A 19,220-nucleotide genomic window follows, 5' to 3' on the forward strand; every position below is an offset into this window, starting at 1 on the left:
CTGTTCCGTTTTGTTATTGTGCTTTGGCGGACAGTATATAGCTGATACTGTTAGTGGGCCTAGTTGATCTTCCACAACAATTCTGGTGGCCTGTAGATAGTCGCATTCATGTTTTTGTATTTCGTAGTGCGTTAGTTTATTACTAACTATTATTGCAGTGCCTCCATGTGCTTTTTCGTTGGGATGTTGTGTATGATAAGTTGTAAATCGTGGAATATTAATGTGGTGTTTGGATGTAAAATGAGTTTCTGTAATCAGCATTATGTCAATTTTTTGTGTGTTAATAAATAGTTTTAATTCTTCTATAATTCTAAATGACCTTCTTTAATTCTAAATAGTTCTAATAACAAAATAACATTATAAATGTAAGTGCTTCAATTTTACGTAATGTTGGACCAGCTAGAAATTGAAGAAATTGAAAAGTTAATGTTTATTGTTCAAAAATAGCAATTGCAACAAACTGAGTTTTTCTTTTGACGTGACATCGTTCTCTGAACTTGAAAACAATATGAATATGTCAATTCGTGGAAATTTAAAAATATAACAGTAGCTTTTCAATAAGGTCGTACTATGTTAAAATCATATTTATTGTGGATCTTTTAAATATACATAAAACAATAAAATAACCGTCAGCTTATTCATACAATTTATTCTATAAAAGTTTTCATTAAACGTCAAGCTGTTGTTAGTTTTATGAAATAATTTCAAAATCACAGTATATTTAATTTACTGAATTACTTCAAAACTAATTGGCATTGAAAAGTTTTTTATTTATTTAATGAAAATTTTTTTCTTGGTAAAAGGTTAATATAAAGGTATAAATATACCTTTTACCAAGAAAAAATTTTTCATTAAATTTACTTGTAATTAATGGTACCTATACAGCCAGATACAGGAAATTCTTCCTTGTGGATATTTATTTATTAAGGACCTTTATAAAAATTATCCTTTAGATAAAATACCAATAATAATACAATATATAGAGTATTGTATTTAAAAAACCAGAGTGACTAATGATACCAGAAAAATGGTAAATATGGAAACAGGTAGAATTTAATTTTTAATTTATGATTTTTTGGCAAGTACATACATACACACATATTATTATATCTTATATAGGGTGGAAGGCACTTACGGAATAAAATTATTTCTGTCCTTGTTTTAAAGAATTTTAAAAAACGCAAAGTCCCGTCCATTTTTAAATATAAATACACGCTTTTAAACCTAAATTTGATTGTACAGGGTGATTTACGCAAGTCTAGCATAGTCCATAAGCTTTATTTTTATGGAACACCCTATATATTTTTATATTTTTAAAAGCTGCCCAACAACCTGATTCCATCCAACTATGTCATGTATGGTATATTATGAATAATACAGGGCGACATTTTGAAATTATAGTGTGTGGAAACTACTTATGGAATGAAATTATTTGTGTCCTTATTTTGGAAAATTATAAAAAACGCTAAGATACGTCAACTTTTAAATTCAAATAGGCACTGTTTAAACATAAATTTAGATATACGGGGTGACTCACGCAGGTCTAGCATAGTCCATGATATTTTTTATAATGAAACACCCTGTATATTTTTATACTTTTAGAATCTGCTAAACAACGTAACATCAAGAAGTGTATTATGTAGGACCTATTATGAATAATACAAGGTGAAAATTTAAAATAATATATAATTTTCGTCAAGATATTAAAAACCTACATAAAATTTTGAAATTATTAATTTATCATACTTTAAATAATGGTATTATTTTTAAATTAGCTAAATATAGACATACACTTTCTCAACTAAAAGTATAAATCTATTGGGTTTTGTATTTAAGGTCTTGACGAAATTTATAAATAATTTCAAATTTTTACCTTGTATTATTTATAATGGACCCTGCATTATCACTTTTTTGAGATAAGGTTGTAAAGTAGCTTCTAAGAAAATAAAAATTTGTATATAGGGTGATCCATTAAAAGTAAGTATCCTGGACTAGGCTGTACTCACGTAAATCACCCTGTATATTTAAATTTATGTTTGTAAACCGCCCTTTTGAATTTAAAAGTGGATGTGTGTCCGAGCAGTTTTTATTATTTTCTAAGATAAGGACACAAGCAATTTTATTCCATAAGTGGTTTCCATACTTTAAAATTTCAAAATTTCACCCTGTATTATTCATAATACACCCTATATGACATAGTTCGATGAAATCAGGTGGTCAAGCAGCTTTTAAAAATATAAAAATATACAGGGTGCTCCATTAAAAATAAAGCTTATGGATTCTGCTGGACACCCTGTAAATTTAGATTTATGTTTAGAAAGTGCACATTTTTACTTAAAAATCGACGGGTATCAGCATTTTTTATGATTTTTTGAAACAAGGGCAGAAATGATTTTATTCCATAAGTGCCTTCCACACTGTATATTTTTTGTGCATTATATACCTTGATTGATTGACTGATAAATCGAAGGGTTTATAAATGTTACTTTAAGAAAAATACTTTAAAATTATATATATATATATAAGATAAAAGAATTTAAACGTAAAATAAAGTCGAAGCACAGCTAACAATAAAAATGTAACACCCAATTCCACAACTCCTGCGCGTATAGTAACGATTTTTGTTGGCTCAGACACGCCCTCGACGGAGATTTTATAAACCTCCTAGACCCTTTTCAACCTCGATCCGTGGTCCCTTATTTAGCAAAATAGCCGGTATACAAATCGTGGTAATAGACATTTCCAATAAGGACAGCGAGTCTCGGAACCCGTTCGAAAAACATACGCATTTGAATAAGACATGCGAGTATGTCAAACGACTGACTATGTTATGTGCGAGAGGTATGGGCCGCGTATTTATCAAAGATTAGTGTAGACAGCTAGCGGGGGCTGGATTGTTACAGTAAAAATATGGTTTCCCCTATTGTTTACATGTGTATTGACACTCGGAACAGGGGAACTTTTGTGAAATATCTGCAGTAGAGAGTGGACGGATTTGAAAACAACAAAATGGGAATTGACAACTACACGCCTTTTATTTTTTATGTAAGTACATAATAGGATTGTATAAACATTGCTTCTAATTTTCTTTTTAATTGAATATATCTGATGATATTTTAAGTCAATTAAACACAGAAAAGTTGTCCATTTAATACAGCAATTATAAAATAAAATAACACGCCTTTTAATTCTTTATATAAGTAAAACATAATAAATATAAACACTATTGCATTGCTTTTTCTGTAATACATTTTTGTTAAAGTAAAAATAGAAGTAAGCTGCATAACAAAGGTTTTGGCAATTTAAACGTAAAACATATTTTAATTTAAAAAAACAAAACTGATTTCTTAGTTAATGGACCAAATACGGGTTGCAAAATATATAGATATAGAGAATGAAGCCAGATATAAAAAAAATTATAATAAAAAGGTATATGGAGATGAAATTCCTACTAATACTTTTATAAGTTAGCGCAAGGGTTTATAATTGGTAGGATTTGTCAAAATCTTTATTATATCTTGGTATGAATGGACATATCACGTAATTCTAGTTGGTATATCATATACCATAAACCGTATAACATATTTATATCCTATTTATAATATATATCCTATAATTCTATTAAAACACTAGATATAATATATTATGTCCTATATACATGTAACAAATATTATCGGCCTTCGTTTATGCAGCAAATTTACTTCAGTTAATAACGCTTAAACACGAAAAATTTTATCCACTTTTATGAAAAGTATACTAAATGTCATTATCAAGTAGAATTATCATGTATAGTAGAAAGTATATCATAAATTTATTATTGATATGCGTAAAAAAATATTTCATATATCGTATATCATATAAGCTCTAGTCCCTGCTGTCGAGACTTTTTGGATGGAGGCCTTACAACAGGTAACTAAACCCTCGTTGCGCATACTCATCCATTAGGTCAGTATTCTCGGCCTTTTTAGGTCCTTGCTAAGCATCATCGCGATTTTTGTTTGCCAGTCATGTCCCAAGAGGAACAAAAGAATGGATCCACACTCCAAGTGAAGCTCTCCTTGATTCAGACTTAAGCCATCCTCAATTTTTATTCTAACGAGCTCTTTTCATAACAACAATAACTACCGCTGACCATCTACACCACAGATAAGTTGTCACGGATCTTGGATCACGGACATTTTGTGAGTTAGTCGTTAAAGTTATTGTTCCGTAATCTGAAAAGACTGAGTATCATTTTTGCGAGACTCAGTATCATTTTTTTGTTTCCCTCTTGTTAACTCTTGTTCAAGCGACGAAACCAAGTATTAGATCCACACTCCCTATGGTGCTCCACTTGCCTAGAAAAGGCTGGTAAAACCTAGTTGTTATCTAGAATCCAAACTTTAGCCATCCTCAATTTCCGTTCATGTACACATTATCCACATTAATTCTGTCTTGTTTCATGTTTTCATCCTTCCTTAGGTTTGACATTCTTCCTCTGATTTTTGTCATTAAAAGAGAGTAGGTACTATCTATGTTTGGACTTCGATAGTTTCTGACGTCCATGAGATCAGAAGAATGTTTTGTTTCTATTAAGATGTAATTTATCTAGATACCGGTGTCGTTGTCAGGGGATTTCGATGTTCCATTGTGTACATTTTATAAGAAATCTTGTTGCATTTGAATAAGACATGCGAGTATGTCAAACAAATGACTATATGTTATGTGCGAGAGGTACGGGCCGCGTATTTATCAAAGATTAGTGTAGACAGCTAGCGGGGGCTGGATTGTTACAGTAAAAATATGGTCTCCCCTATTGTTTACATGTGTATTGACACTCGGAACAGGGAAACTTTTGTGAAATATCTGCAGTAGAGAGTGGACGGATTTGAAAACAACAAAATGGGAATTGACAAGTACACGCCTTTTAGTTTTTATGTAACTAATAGGGTTGTATAAACATTGGTTTTAATTTTCTTTTTAATTAGATATTTCTAATGACCTTTTAAGTCAATTAAACACAGAAAAGTTTTGCATTTATACAGTAATTATAGAATAAAATAGCACTCCTTTTAATTCTTTATATTATAATAAGTACCTAACAAAATAAATATAAACAATATTGCATTACTATTTTCTTTAATATATTTTTGTTAAATTAAAAATAGAAGTAAGCTGCATAAGAAAAATTTTTGCAAGGGAAACGTAAAAAAAATTGTAACTTAAACAAATAAAACTGATTTTTAGTTAATGCACCAAATACAGACTGCCAATATATAGAGTGAAGCTAGATATATAAAAAAAAATATAATAAAAATATATTTTATATTGAGAGGAAATTTCTAACAATATCTAGTATAACTTAGCGCAATGGTTTATAATTGGTAGGATTTGTTAAAATCTTTATTATATCTAGGTATAAATGGCAATATCACGTAGTTCTAGTAGGTATATCATGTATCATAAATTGATACACCGTATAATATTAAATATCCTATATAATATATCGTATTACAACATGAAATATATAATTATTATTATGACATATAAATCACAAATATTTATTGGCCTATTTTCATTTATACAACAAATTTACTTTAGTTAATATCGCTTAAACACGGAAAAGTTTATATACCTACTTTTATAAAAATTATATTAAATGTCATTATATTCATTATCAAGTAAAATTATCATGTAAAGTAAAAACTAAATCATGAACTTATTATTGATATGCGCAAAATAATATTTCATATATCGTATATCATATATTTATCATATAAGCTCTAGCTACTGCTGTCGAGACTTTTTGGGATCGACGCCTTACAACAGGTACATAAGCCCTCGTTGCGCATACTCATCCATTAGGTCAGCATCCTCGGCCTTTTTAGGTCCTTGCTAAGCATCGTCGCGATTTTGGTTTGGTTTAGCCATTTCCAGTCATGTCCCAAGAGGAACACACCAAGAGGGAATGTATCCACACTCTCTGTGGAGCTCTACCTGCTGGGAAAAAGCTTGATCCAGACTTAAGCCATCCCCAATTTCTATTCGAACGAGCTCTTTTCATAAAATGAATAACCACCGCTGAGCATCATGAGCATCCATACCACAGATAAGCTGTCACGGTCTTGTGTTACAAAGATTTTGTGAATTAGTCGTTAGAGTTATTGTTTCGTAATCTGAAAAAGTTGCTGATAAGACTGAGCGTCATTTTTGCGCGATTTTTGCTTTGTTTACCCCTTGCCCAGTCTTATCCAAGGAAAAACGGGGAAATAGATCCACATTCCCTGTGGTGCTCAATTTGGTACCCCGTCAAAATAGTCCTTCAAAAACGCTCCGACAAAATAGCCCCGACATAATATCCCGCACACAAAATAGCTCCGACAAAATAGCCTGCAGACAAAATAGCCGCGGAATAATAGCCCACCGACAAAATAGCCCCGACAAAATAGCCCCAACAAAATAGCCCCGAAAAAAAAGCTCCCTTCAGAATTCATCATGAAATAATTCCTTAAAAATACATTTTATCGGAAATGGTAATTATCCTCTATTCACATCTTAACTAAAATCTTAGCCACATTAAATAAAAATTGTCTTTTCAGAGAACTTGAGTCCTGTCTTTCCTGCCTCTTGGAAGTTTGAACATTTAAGTTAAGCGAAAATCAATGTTAATTTATGACATAAACATTTTTTTCTGTTTTCGGGCAACAATAAAATGCATTTTAAATTAAATAAATTAAATATATTCTTCCTTTTTGTCAAATAATTTAAATTAAAAAAAAGTTTTTGGACACCTTGTATAAATAATTATGTAATTGTTTATAAGAGGCTGTTTTAGCCAGGGCTATTTTAGCCGGGGCTGTTTTGACCGGGGCTATTTTGTGTGCGATCTATTTTGTCGGGGCTATTTTGTTTGCTGGCTATTTTGTCGAGGCTATTTTGTGTTCGGGCTATTCTGACGGGGCTGTTTTGACGGGGCTATTTTGACCGGGCTATTTTGACGGGTCACGGCTCAATTTACATAAATAAAGCTGATAAAACCTAGGTGTTTCCTAGAATCCGAACTTGAGCCATCCTCAATTCCCATGCATGCACACATTATCCACATTAATTTTGTTGTCTTGTTTCACATATTCATCCTTTTTAGCTTTGATATTTTTCCTCTGATTTTTGCCATTACAAGAAAGTAGTCACTATATATGTGATGGATGACCGAAGTTAACTTTAACGTTTGAGTTAAAGTTAAGATAACTATCAGGAATAACGATGCCCATAACTATTTAGGTAAAATTCGGTGTGATGTATCGGTCAGAGTTATGAGATAGTTATTTTCATCAACGATATATTAGAAATAACATTTGAGGAAAAAAGGTTGAAATAACAAAGAGAACCTTATGTAGAAATAGTACAAGTTGGAGTGAGCGCGAGAGATTGATCGGAACGTTCCACAGGCTTGACAGAATGGGAAGATACCCATGCAGCGTTGCCAGACTTGGTTCAATTGTACCAATTTGATACAATTAACAACCACACTTTTGATACTAAAGTATCTTAAAGTAAAAACCTCCAATTTTGTAATATAAGAAATTTGCTTCAAATAACACTAAACGACGGTTTTTAAGTTTTTGTACAAAATGTGTTGGTTTAGTACATTTTGTGTCACTATTTCAGTCATTCCAGTGCATTTACAAAAATTTCTCTGGCAACACGGCATATGTTTATAAATTTCAACTCATATTCTACAAATTATATCTCGAGTTGATTTTTGTATGATTTTAAAATTGTATTACCCTTCTATAGCTTTACTTTTTATTGTTAATAAATTATTTTAATCGTATTATTGCCTACGGGCTTTTAATTGTTATTTGAAGTCAATTTTTTTGATATTTTTAATTTTGTACTGCTTTATATTTGATATTAAATTAATAACATGCCGCACAAAATCCTAGGACAACATAAATCATCATTCTTCCTTACATATTCACTTGATTTCTATCTAAAAACAAGTCAAAAGATGAACTAATCTTACATATCTTTACATAACTACAGAGTTATCTCATAACTTGAGGTTTAACGTCGCGTTATAAAGTGACAGTTGATATACCAGATAACTCAAGAACTATCAAGAAATAACGCAAGTAGTTAAGTTAAATATAATACATCACACCAATTCGAGGATTACCTTTAACATAACTACAGGATAACTTTACGTTAACGATAACTTCGGTTATCCATCACACGGCTGATTTTCCTCTGATTTTTGCCATTACAAGGAAGTAGTCACTATGTATTTTTGGACCCGGTAGCTTCTGACGCCCATGAGATCAGAAGAATACCTTGCATCTACGAAGATATCATCTATCTGATTAACGGTTTCGTTGTTAAGAGGATTTTTATCTTATTTTGTGTATCATTTTATTGTTAAATCTTGTTGTATTTGAATAAAACATGCGATTACGTCAAACGAATAACTATGTTTTGTGCGAGAGGTATGAGCCGCTTATTTATCAAAGATTAATGTAGACAGCCACTGGGGGCTAGATTGTTACAGTAAAAATATGGTTTCCGTTATTGTTTACATGTGTATTGATACTCGAATCAGGGAAACTTTTGTGAAATATCTGCAGTAGAGGGTGGACGGATTTGAAAACAACAAAATTGGAATTGACAAACAAATTTTCGTTTTTATGTAAGTAGGTAATAGGGTTGTATAAACTTTGTTTTTAATTTTCTTTTTAATTAAAAATATCTAATGATATTTTAAGTCAATTTGATACAGAAAAGTTTTCCATTTAATGCAGAAATTGTAGAATAAAATAACACACCTTTTTATTCTTTACATAGATAAAAATAATAAATATTTACACTATTGCCATTGCTTTTTTCCTTAATACATTTATGCTAAATTAAAAATTGAAATAAGCAGCATAACATATTTAAAGATTTTAGTAATTTAAACGTAAAAAAAATTTTATTTAAACAAACAAAACTAATTTTTTAGCTAATGCACCAGTACAGGCAGCAAATTTATGGATACAGAGAACTGAGCTAAATAGATAAAAGAAATTATATTAAAATAATATTGAAATATGAAATTTCTGATCTACGTATTATTAATTAATAAATGTAAAGACTGATATAGTTTTGTACACACTTATGACAACAGGTAAATAGGGAGAAGTGTATTTTTGAAGTGTGTAAATTAAATAATTCCTAGCTTAGCGCTTTCGGCTTACAAAGCCATCTTCAGAGATATGCTACAATAAAAAGACCTCCTATTGAATAATTGATTTTAGAATTCAAAGTTTAACTTACGTCAAAAGGTTCAAAATACCACTAAGAAGAGAGATATATCCCATGTATGATATAAAAATGCTTCTATTTCTTCTGCAGTTTTTTATTTGATGGAAAAAAACCTTGTCTGACTGTTGAAAAGTGCTCAACTTTGCTGTTGTTTTTTGAGGTCGGAAAAGTTAAAACATCTATTACAAGCACAAAGTCCTTTGTTAACAGACCAGTTGACAGACTAAAAACTCACTTCACTATCTTGCGATCTATTCTGGAACAACCTTAATGACAGTTAAACTTGTGGATAAATAGTGTATTTAATTGGTGAAGGGAATCCCTCACTAAAGAGAGGACTCCATTATGTGCTCTAACATACAACCCAACCTAAACAAACATCAAAGAGTATCCTTAAACAATCCATTACAGATCAATACAACCCAAATATGAATTAAAACTTTCTTTAATATATATCATTTCATTTTGTGTTCTGTTTGCAATAAAAATATTTTATAAATTTTAAGATGGAAATAATATATGGAGTTAATAAGCGATCTAGTACCGAATATATTATCATAACCTGATAATATCTTGAAGTAATAACAATTGGTTTAAAATATTTGGGACGTTTTTTCATTTTAAAAGCTTCTCTTATGTCTTATTGAAAAAAAAATAAAGCTACAGTATCTGGAACGCTAATCTAAGACATATCAGGATGAAGATCTTAAAGCTTCCAACGAGAGTTATATTATATCTTTTTCTCTTAGTAAGTCAAGTTTAAGAATTTCGCCTAGGTACATAACTATGTTCTTGTACTTGTTCTATCTTGTACTAATTCTATCTCATTGCTTTTATAGTTATACGTGTGAGATCATCTGGGCTTGTCATCATCTTGAATTTTAGGCGGACGTTTTGGGAATTACCTGTGGGTTCCTCCACCATAATTTGTAATTCCTTGAATCTGAGGTGGTTTAACACGTTGACGGACAGTGCGTCAAATGTATAAGCAAGTGTTGTGACACTCTATACAGTGAGGACGTTTGAGTTGGACTAAATTCATTTTCTCGAGAATGGACCATTTTGAAAAGAAATCCCAAAACAGGTCGTTTTTTTAATCGATGATTTTTTTTAAAAGAGAGTAGGGGTCATATGATAGCTTATTTGAAAGTTTATTAAATTCTCTATTCAGTAATATAATCATTAAGATATTTATTCATACATGGTGGCCAAAAAAATAATTTTTGAATTAAATAAATTGATAAAATCCACAAGGAAAAGAAAATGTTTTTCTTTTAGTTGGCTGTATACCATCAATCACAAAAATTTGAAAAAATCCTTTGTAAAAGGTATAAACTTTTATTAAAATCCCATTAAAGGGCTACATCACAACAAAACGTTTTCGATTTTTATAAAAAATCATCATCAGTGTTAGATAAACTGGAAGCTAGCTGAGCCACCAAAGAAAAATATCCGGGTAAAAACCCTTTAAATATAACATAGATGCGTTAAAAGTGCATACTTTAATTGGCATATAGTTGCCATTAAGTCACTGGAATGTAAACAACTCAAGTTGGATCTCACGTGTTGTGAAATTTCAATACATTACCTTAGGGCATTATCCTAGTTGCCATGTGACCATCATAAGGCATTCTATTAAAGTATGCACTTTTAACGCATCTATGTTATATTTAAAGGTTTTTTACCCGGATATTTTTCTTTGGTGGCTCAGCTAGCATCCAGTTTATCTAACACTGATGATGATTTTTTTATAAAAATCGAAAACGTTTTGTTGTGATGTAGCCTTTAAAGGGATTTTAATAAAATTTTATAACTTTTACAAAGGATTTTTTCCAATTTTTTTTTAAATAAGTTGATGCAAAAAGGAGAATATCTTGTAATTTATTTAATTCAAAATACATTTTATTGCTGTCAGAAAACAGAAAAAATGTTTATTTAACAAGCTGTTTATTTAACAAGTAAGAGGCAAGCTTTAATAGATGGGTGGCAGCTCTAATATTGAATTTAGGCGATAAAACAATATTTATTTGTCAAATAAACATTTTTTCCGTTTTATGACAGCAGTAAAATGTATTTTGAATTAAATAAATTACAATATATTCTTCCTTTTGCGTCAATTTATTTAATTCCAAAATTATTTTTTTGGCCACCTTGTATAAATAATTATATTAATGATTATATTACTGAATAGAGAATTAAATAACCTTTCAAATGAGCTATCACATGACCATTACTATCATTTAAGGAAATCATCGATTACGTCATCCCACCCAGGTTAATGACGTCACTAGTATGATAGATATGCCAAAAAATCATAGTATAAAAATTAAAATTGACCTGTTTTAGGATTTTTCTCCAAAATTGACCATTCTCGAGAAAATGAATTGATTCCAACTTAAACGTCCTCACTGTATGTATTTGGCATAGTAGCATAGGGAAAATGCAACGTCTATAGACGTTGTGTCACATTACATCAATGGAAATTAGACGTCTAGAGACGTTCAGTCCGTCAACGTGTTAACTTGTTGCCATTAACTTTGATGCCATATGTTGTCGAACTTCTCTCTTAATGGGGATGGGATAAGCGTTTGTATACACTTGACTGAGCAACGGTATAGGTCTATATTTCTTTGTTACATTTTTTGTCCACTTTATTATGTAGGAGTATTACTAGATTCTCGTTCCAATCTTTAGAGATCTTGCTATTATGGAGAAATCTATTAAATAGCGCTGTTAGTATTGGAATTGTCGCTGCCTTGTTTGTTCTTAAAATCTTGGATTATACCGTCGTGTCCTGGAATTTTATTATTTTTTAGTTCTTTTAAGTTCTTTTTATTTCAAATCCCTTTATATCTGGCAGTACCTCTGATCCCATGTGCTGTTTCTTTTGAAACTATATTATCTTATACTTTTTGTTGATGTATTAGGCTGACTTTGCAAGCTGTACAAAGTTTGTTTTGGGGTCTTTTTATTATCGGAGTAATTTTGATAATTTTCTGAACACTTAGTTGATCTCTGTATCCGATCTCTACATACCCATCAAGTTGATAAGATTATTACTGACTCGGTAACTATCGGATACGCAGGCCAACAATGAAAAAACTTTTTTGATAAGATTACCTATATCTTATGTATTTTAGTGTGCTGAGTCCGAAAGCGTATTAAAAATGCTTTATCACCCACCATTCTTTCACAATTTAACATTTAAAATTGCATAATTACCTTTGAAACCAAGATGACTACTAAGGAAAAAGAAGCTGGTATTGCATTCAAAAAAGTTGTAACCAAGTTTTTAGGTAATGTAAAAGACCCTAACTACGACCTTATATTAGCTAATTTATTAGATAAGTTTTTTAAGATATTAGATAATGTTTAAATTTTGGGATGTCAAATGAGCCTCAAAATCCACCTTTTGCATAACCATCTTGACTTTTGGCCTGAAAATCTGGGTGATGTCAGTGAAGAATAAGGCAACCGATTCCAATATGATATCAAGGTAATGGAGAAACCATATCAGGGACGTTGTAACACCAATGTGATGGGTGATTATTGTTGGTCACTTCATCAGAAACAACAGAGTGCCTCGCATAGAAGAAAAAGCTACTTCAGAAGTTTTACATTAAAAAGAGAAATAAAATACAAAAGCATTGACACCAGAAATGACTGCACAGACCTATAATATTACAAAATAAGAATTAGATAAAAGGTTTTATTCCAATAATGTATCATTTTAATGTATTTCGATATTTTGTCTTTTTTAAATTATTATAATGTATAATAAACCAGTGTCATATTGTGGGAAAACTATGGGTGATACGTAAAATCTAATTTCAGATTCTTTTTTAGCGCCAAAAAATACATAGTACTCACATAATTTGCAAGAAAAGTTTTATAAAAAATTTTTTTGTTAGCCTGTAATATCTAAAAACACCTCTGGATATAGAACAGTAGAAATAGAAGCTGATAATAGTGAAATAGAATAGTTTGGCCAATGTCCTCAATTTCTGTATCTTCAAATCCAATGAAAAGTACTATCCAAGGGTTTGTCGAAGGTAACTCTTCATAAAGTGCTCACTATTCCACGTCTCGGATCCTGATAAAGAGCTGGTAATAGAGTATGAATAGTGAGTAAGGCTTATTCATGTTTAATATTGTTCTAATTGTAGCATACTGAATATTATGTAGCCATCATTTTACATCCCAAACGACTCTTACCCTCTATCTTTCCTTTTAATATCAGTTGCTGAAAAGTGTATCATTATTCTCGTAATATGTGCCCCAAGTATGCAGTCTTCTTACTTTTTTACATAATAAAAAGTTCCCTATCCAGGAACCCGCTCTTCTTAGTACTTCCTTATTTCTGACTCTGTCCGTCCACGATATTCTAAATATTCAACGCAGACACCACATTTCAAATACTTCAAGTAGTTTGTTAATGGAGCAGGCCTTTAACGTATATGCTTCTATTCCGTACAAAAAAAAAACAGGAAAAACGTAACACAGCATCTTGTACCGGAAGTTAAAATGCAACTTGCGATCAGTCAGAAATTTACGAAACTTCAAAAAAGCATTTCTGACATGTTCTACTTTATTTAACTCTCAGGGTCCCAGCCCTCGTTCAGCAGACAACCCAAGTATTTAAATTGCCTAACTTCTCCAGAGTCTTATTCAGAAACATATACCTTTGCGGTGATGTAATTATTTCTGTTTGTAATCATTGTTTGTTCTCTTCTTTAAACTCTTCATTGTTTGAACTCTTCTTGTTTCTCTTGGGCTCCATTCTGCAACCTTGTTTATCTAAGTATTTTCTGCTCTGCGTACGTGGCCGCACCATTTTAGTCTTCTCTCGTCTATATATTGCAGAGTATCCTTTTCCACTTGCATTCTTCTCCTTATCTCCTCATTTGTTATTCTGTCTCTTCTGGTGAGACCACATCATCTTCTCCAGTATTCCATTTCGGTTGCCAGAATGCTCTTTTGAGTTTTTTTGTTGATGACCCAAATTTCTGCGGCATATATCATGATGCTTCTTACTATTGTCTGGTATATCATTTTTTTCCCTTGATGTTCTTATTCCAGATTACAATATGGAGTTGTCTGATGCAATATTTTGTTTGTACCAATCTATTTTTTATTTCTGCTTCTGTTCTTCCGTTTTTCGACATTGTAAAGCCCAAATATTTAAAATTATTCGTTCCTTTTATTTTTACGTACTTGTTCTTCTATTTCTAAGTTTTTGACGTCTTCTTCCGATATTCCTAAGTATTCCGATTTCTTCATATTTATTTCCAGGCCCATTTTTATGTATTCATCTTTTAGTTTTCTTACCATGTAACTGGTATCCTCTTCATCTTGTGCCATCACCACCTGATCGTCTGCGAAACACAATGTGTAGAGATAATCGTCCCTTATCGGTATTCCCATACCACTACATTTTGCCTTCCAAGTTGTTAGTGCATGTTATAAAACTATTTTAAATAGAGTTGGTGACGTTGGGCATCCCTGTAATCCTTTTGTTGTTTTGAATTTAGCAACTACCTTGTTTCCGATTTTTATATTTACTTCATTTCCACTGTACATGTTCCTGATTGCTTGTGTTAGGTTAGGTGGTATCCCTATTTTAGTCATTACTTTGTACAGTTCTTTCCTTGGCACGGTGTTGTATGCCTTCCTAAGGTCTATAAACGCCATGTGTACATCTTTGTTCTTAGTTCTTCTCTTCTCTATTTTCTATTGTATTGTATGGATATGATCTAGACATGATTTCCCCACAAACCTGCTTGTTCTTCTCCGATTTTACCTTCTATATTTTTCTCTATTTTGTTCCTGAGGATCCTGCTATACAGTCTTCCCATTGTAGCGATGACGCTTATCCCCCTGTAAATTTTTGCAATCATTTCTGTTCCCTTTTTTGTATATCGATGTAAGGTAGGCTTCCTGCCATTGTTTAGGGATGTCCTCTCGATTTATTGCTCTTTTCATGATCCGGCATATCATTCTTCTTAATTTCTCTGTTCCGTATTTGATTAGTTCCGCCACAATTCCTCCTGCTCCTCCAGCTTTATTGTTATTCATGGAGTTTATTGCTCGTTTCATCTCTTTTTCTGTTATGACTATTTTTTCGTCCTCTGTGGTCATTATTTTTTGTTATGATTTTTATAGTGGTTCTTCCACTCGTCGTCTTGTATGTATTGTATAAAAGTTTTCTCTTTCCTGTTAGTTCGTAACGATTTCACAATTATCCAGGCTTCTGAACTTCTTGTTTCTCCCATATTTTGTTCTATACTTCTACATGAGCTTTCCCATTGTTCATTTTTTTCTTTCGTTGTAATAGCCCTAACTTCTTTGTTCTTATCTCTATATTTACGGAAATCTTGTGGATCTTTTGTGCTTAGGTATTTATGGTATAGTTCTTCTTTTTTTTCTTTTATTTTCTCTAAGGTGTCTTCGTGGAATTCCCATTTGTATCTTCGTGAATTTTTATCTCTTGTATTTTCTATTTCTCCCCGCGCTTACAGACCTGCTTATATCATGCTTTCTCTTATGTGTTCGTATGTACTGTTGATATTCTCCTCAAAACGAGAATTGTTTTTGTCTTTTTGATATTTATTTTCAACCCCCGAGCTTCATTTGCAAGAGTTAGATCATTTAAAAGGCATTGAAGATCTTCGATGTTATCTGCCCTATCGCTGTGTTATCGGCATACCTCATGTTAATAACTTCTTCTTTACGTGCCATCTCCTCGACTTAGGTTGTCAATCATCATGGGTATTCTGATCTTAGATGCTGCTGCTCTGGGTAGATGTGCATCCGTACCATTCCCTTAAGTTACTGTATATAATCCCTTATTACTGTAATGTAGATTTTCCCTTGTATAATCAATTGTAGTATGTTGAATCTCTCATTACGCATAATATGTCCCAGGTATTGCAGCTTTCTTGTCTTGATGGTTTTCAATATTTTCATTCTTTTGTTGACTAGTTCTCATGATTCCTTGTTTGTTACATGCTCGGTCCATGATATCTTCAGGATTCTTCTATACACAAATGCTTCCAACTTTTTGGTAATCGACGTTTTAATTGTCCATGCTTCTATCCCGTAAAACAGAGTCGAGTTTGCCACTGCTTCTGCGAAGGCTTTTTCGACGTATAAATTGAATAACATTGGACAGTATACAAGCTTTATTCCTTTTTTTTTTAATTGAGATATCTAACAAGATAATAATCTAATCATATATCTTATGACCAGATATAGCAGATATATGAATCCGTGGGTTTCAGCTGGGAAAATAGCTATAAAAATATCAGTAATTCAAAATAAATAATAAACACTTTCTGGAAGTGCAGTGTAATTGTTATTCAACCCTATAAATTACTGAAACGTAGTCTTTTAGAACCTGGTTAGGTTCGGAACGTAGCTCGGGGAGAGATAATAGTCTTTTTTAGATGTCTAAATCTTTCGGACTGACTAAAGCATATGTAGATGCGGGGCTTACACAAATATAATCGTTTAGGTCGCAGTGTGAAAAGATTTATAAGGCCAAAAGACCCGTTTGAAATTTAAAACTTACAAACCACAAACGCAGAAATTCATGCAATAATATTCCCAACAAGCAAGGAACGTGAAGGCTTGGCGGATTACAAAACACACGGAAAATATGTATAAATAAGCAGAGAGCAAAATATAGCCAACCCTGCAAGGAATAACAGAAAATAATACAAGACAAAAAAATACACATATCAGAATTGTCTGGGGATATTTTTAGAAAGAAACGTAATTTTTTCTGAAATTGTTTTGGATAAATAATAATCTATTTATATGCCTTAGTAGAATTTTTATTATACAACAAAATTTGTTGAAATGTCAAAAATAACGAGAATGCATTTAAGTACAACTAAAAAAATTAAAAAATCGATGAAATTTTATCGCGCGGAGCAGATGGGACGTGAATTATAAATTGTAAAATTCCCTGATCTTCCTTAGTCTCAGCATACGTTATGGCTTGCAAATTTTAGAAGCCTCAGACATGTAACCAGAGAAGGTTGCAATTGTTTTCGGTCTGGTGGGATGTAGAGTAACACTTTTGGTGTTGTTTTATGTGCTATTAGATTGAAAACTTAGTCTTTGCTAACAGTGGCCGCTAGGGCATCCCTGCCATTTCGTTCATTGCAATCCGTACACCGAGAGAAAAAAATTCTTGACATAAACAAACTTTATTAATATTTAAGAAAGATCGACTTGGCATATTGCCTAAGAAATATATCTTTGTATGTAAGATATAATTTTCACTAGTAATACCACTAGAGGTCAAATTATTTCCGGAAATTTTTTTGAGATCATGAATATTTTGAAAATTTCCCGAGTCGCAGACGAGGGAAATTTTCTAAAAATATTCATGATCAAAAAAAAATTTCCGGATATTAATTTGACTTCGCGTGGTATTCGGTAAGAAAATTCCACACCAAATTTGCATTTGAAAATCCAAAGCTGCATGAACAGATTAATAGCGCGCCATAGCTTTGTCAGCAATTATTTAGGCTTTGAAATTCGTAATTTCTACTCATTGTAGTTGCATGGGAATACCATTTCAAGATAGAAAATAGTATATTCTTCAATTTTACATAAGTTTTGAGTAACTACAAGTGATAGAAAATGAATCAAAACTAAATTATGTAAACAAATAAAAACCAGTCTGTCAAAAATGTTCTGTTATTGTAAACGTCAAAAAATTTCCACTATAATTCGCTGTTGGGTACCCCACGAGCAAAAAATTTCCGATAAAATACCTCCGTTGCCATGGTGATCTGTCAAAATAACGTATTTTGATTGGTTCAAAATTACAGGTGTGGAATTTTCTAAAATATTTCAAATAAATTCTACTATAGCCAAAGAAATATATCTTAAACATGATTTAATATGACTTTCTGGCAAACTTCAAACCCATTTATCAGAAAGAAATTACACTTTGATGTTAATTAATTTTATTAGTCATAAAAATATATTTTCTACACATTACAAAACTATTCTTTCTGAGCAATAATATTTCTTAGTAAGGAATATTATTATTTTACTATTAATAATTAATGTATTTAATGTTAAGAAATATATTTCGCAGAGATAAACGTATATTAAAGTTAAGTTAATATTTCTTGAAAATAAAGTGATATTACATACGGCGAAATAAATCATTGTGTTAAGGTAAAATCATTATTTATTAATAAAACAATATATAAAACGTTATTATTACTTACAATAATTTTTACTCCACTCTTAAACCACTGGATTCTACACAAAAATAAAAGGATGGAGAGGCAAATCCAACTTCCTCAAATTTTCTTTCTTTTGTTAATAGCACTTTGTATATCAGCAATTCACTAAAACAAAATGGTTATGTAGAAAGAGTAAACTTACTTTAATAAAATTTTTTTTATAAAGATATAGATATTTATTTTGACAAATTTAGGAAATACAAAAAAAAACAAATACACGGTCCCACATAAGAACTATTAATACTAATAATAATCAATCATATTTAGTTCAAACATTGCATTATTTAACCTACACATCTTTGTTTATTTTTTTCTTTTTGTTAATGAAATATTAATTATGTATCTGTATAATATTAAGTCACACAATAAACATTGTTTAGCTAAAACAAGAGGGAAAATACAACCAATGAAAACATTGAAGCAGACACAATAATATGTAGTTTTCTTAATTTTTATAATCTAAAAGAGACAGCATACCTAATCATTAAGAAATTTTATTACGGGAAAGTATTGTTAGTTTACATCTAAGTCATTTAATATATATTAACTAATTCACGGTTTTCGGCAATAACATTTCTTAACCATAAACATATATTTCTTTTAGACTAACTGACTTCTTTATCTCAAATCAATTAACAGAAAACATCCTCAGCGTTGCACCCGCCATGTTTG

General features: G+C 31.3%; 1 protein-coding gene across 1 annotated transcript in view; it reads left to right on the plus strand.

The window, feature by feature from the left end:
• The first annotated feature begins 2,685 nt into the window (after positions 1–2,685).
• The window catches only part of LOC114329334 (neuroligin-4, Y-linked-like), a 470,481-nt gene continuing 453,946 nt past the window's right edge, over positions 2,686–19,220 (plus strand). The window contains exon 1 of the mRNA XM_050656283.1: positions 2,686–3,045. The gene's annotated coding sequence lies outside the window, so the exon portion shown is untranslated. The remainder of the gene's footprint in view (positions 3,046–19,220) is intronic.

Source organism: Diabrotica virgifera, chromosome 7, assembly GCF_917563875.1.
Source record: "Diabrotica virgifera virgifera chromosome 7, PGI_DIABVI_V3a".
Classification (NCBI taxonomy): domain Eukaryota; kingdom Metazoa; phylum Arthropoda; class Insecta; order Coleoptera; family Chrysomelidae; genus Diabrotica; species Diabrotica virgifera.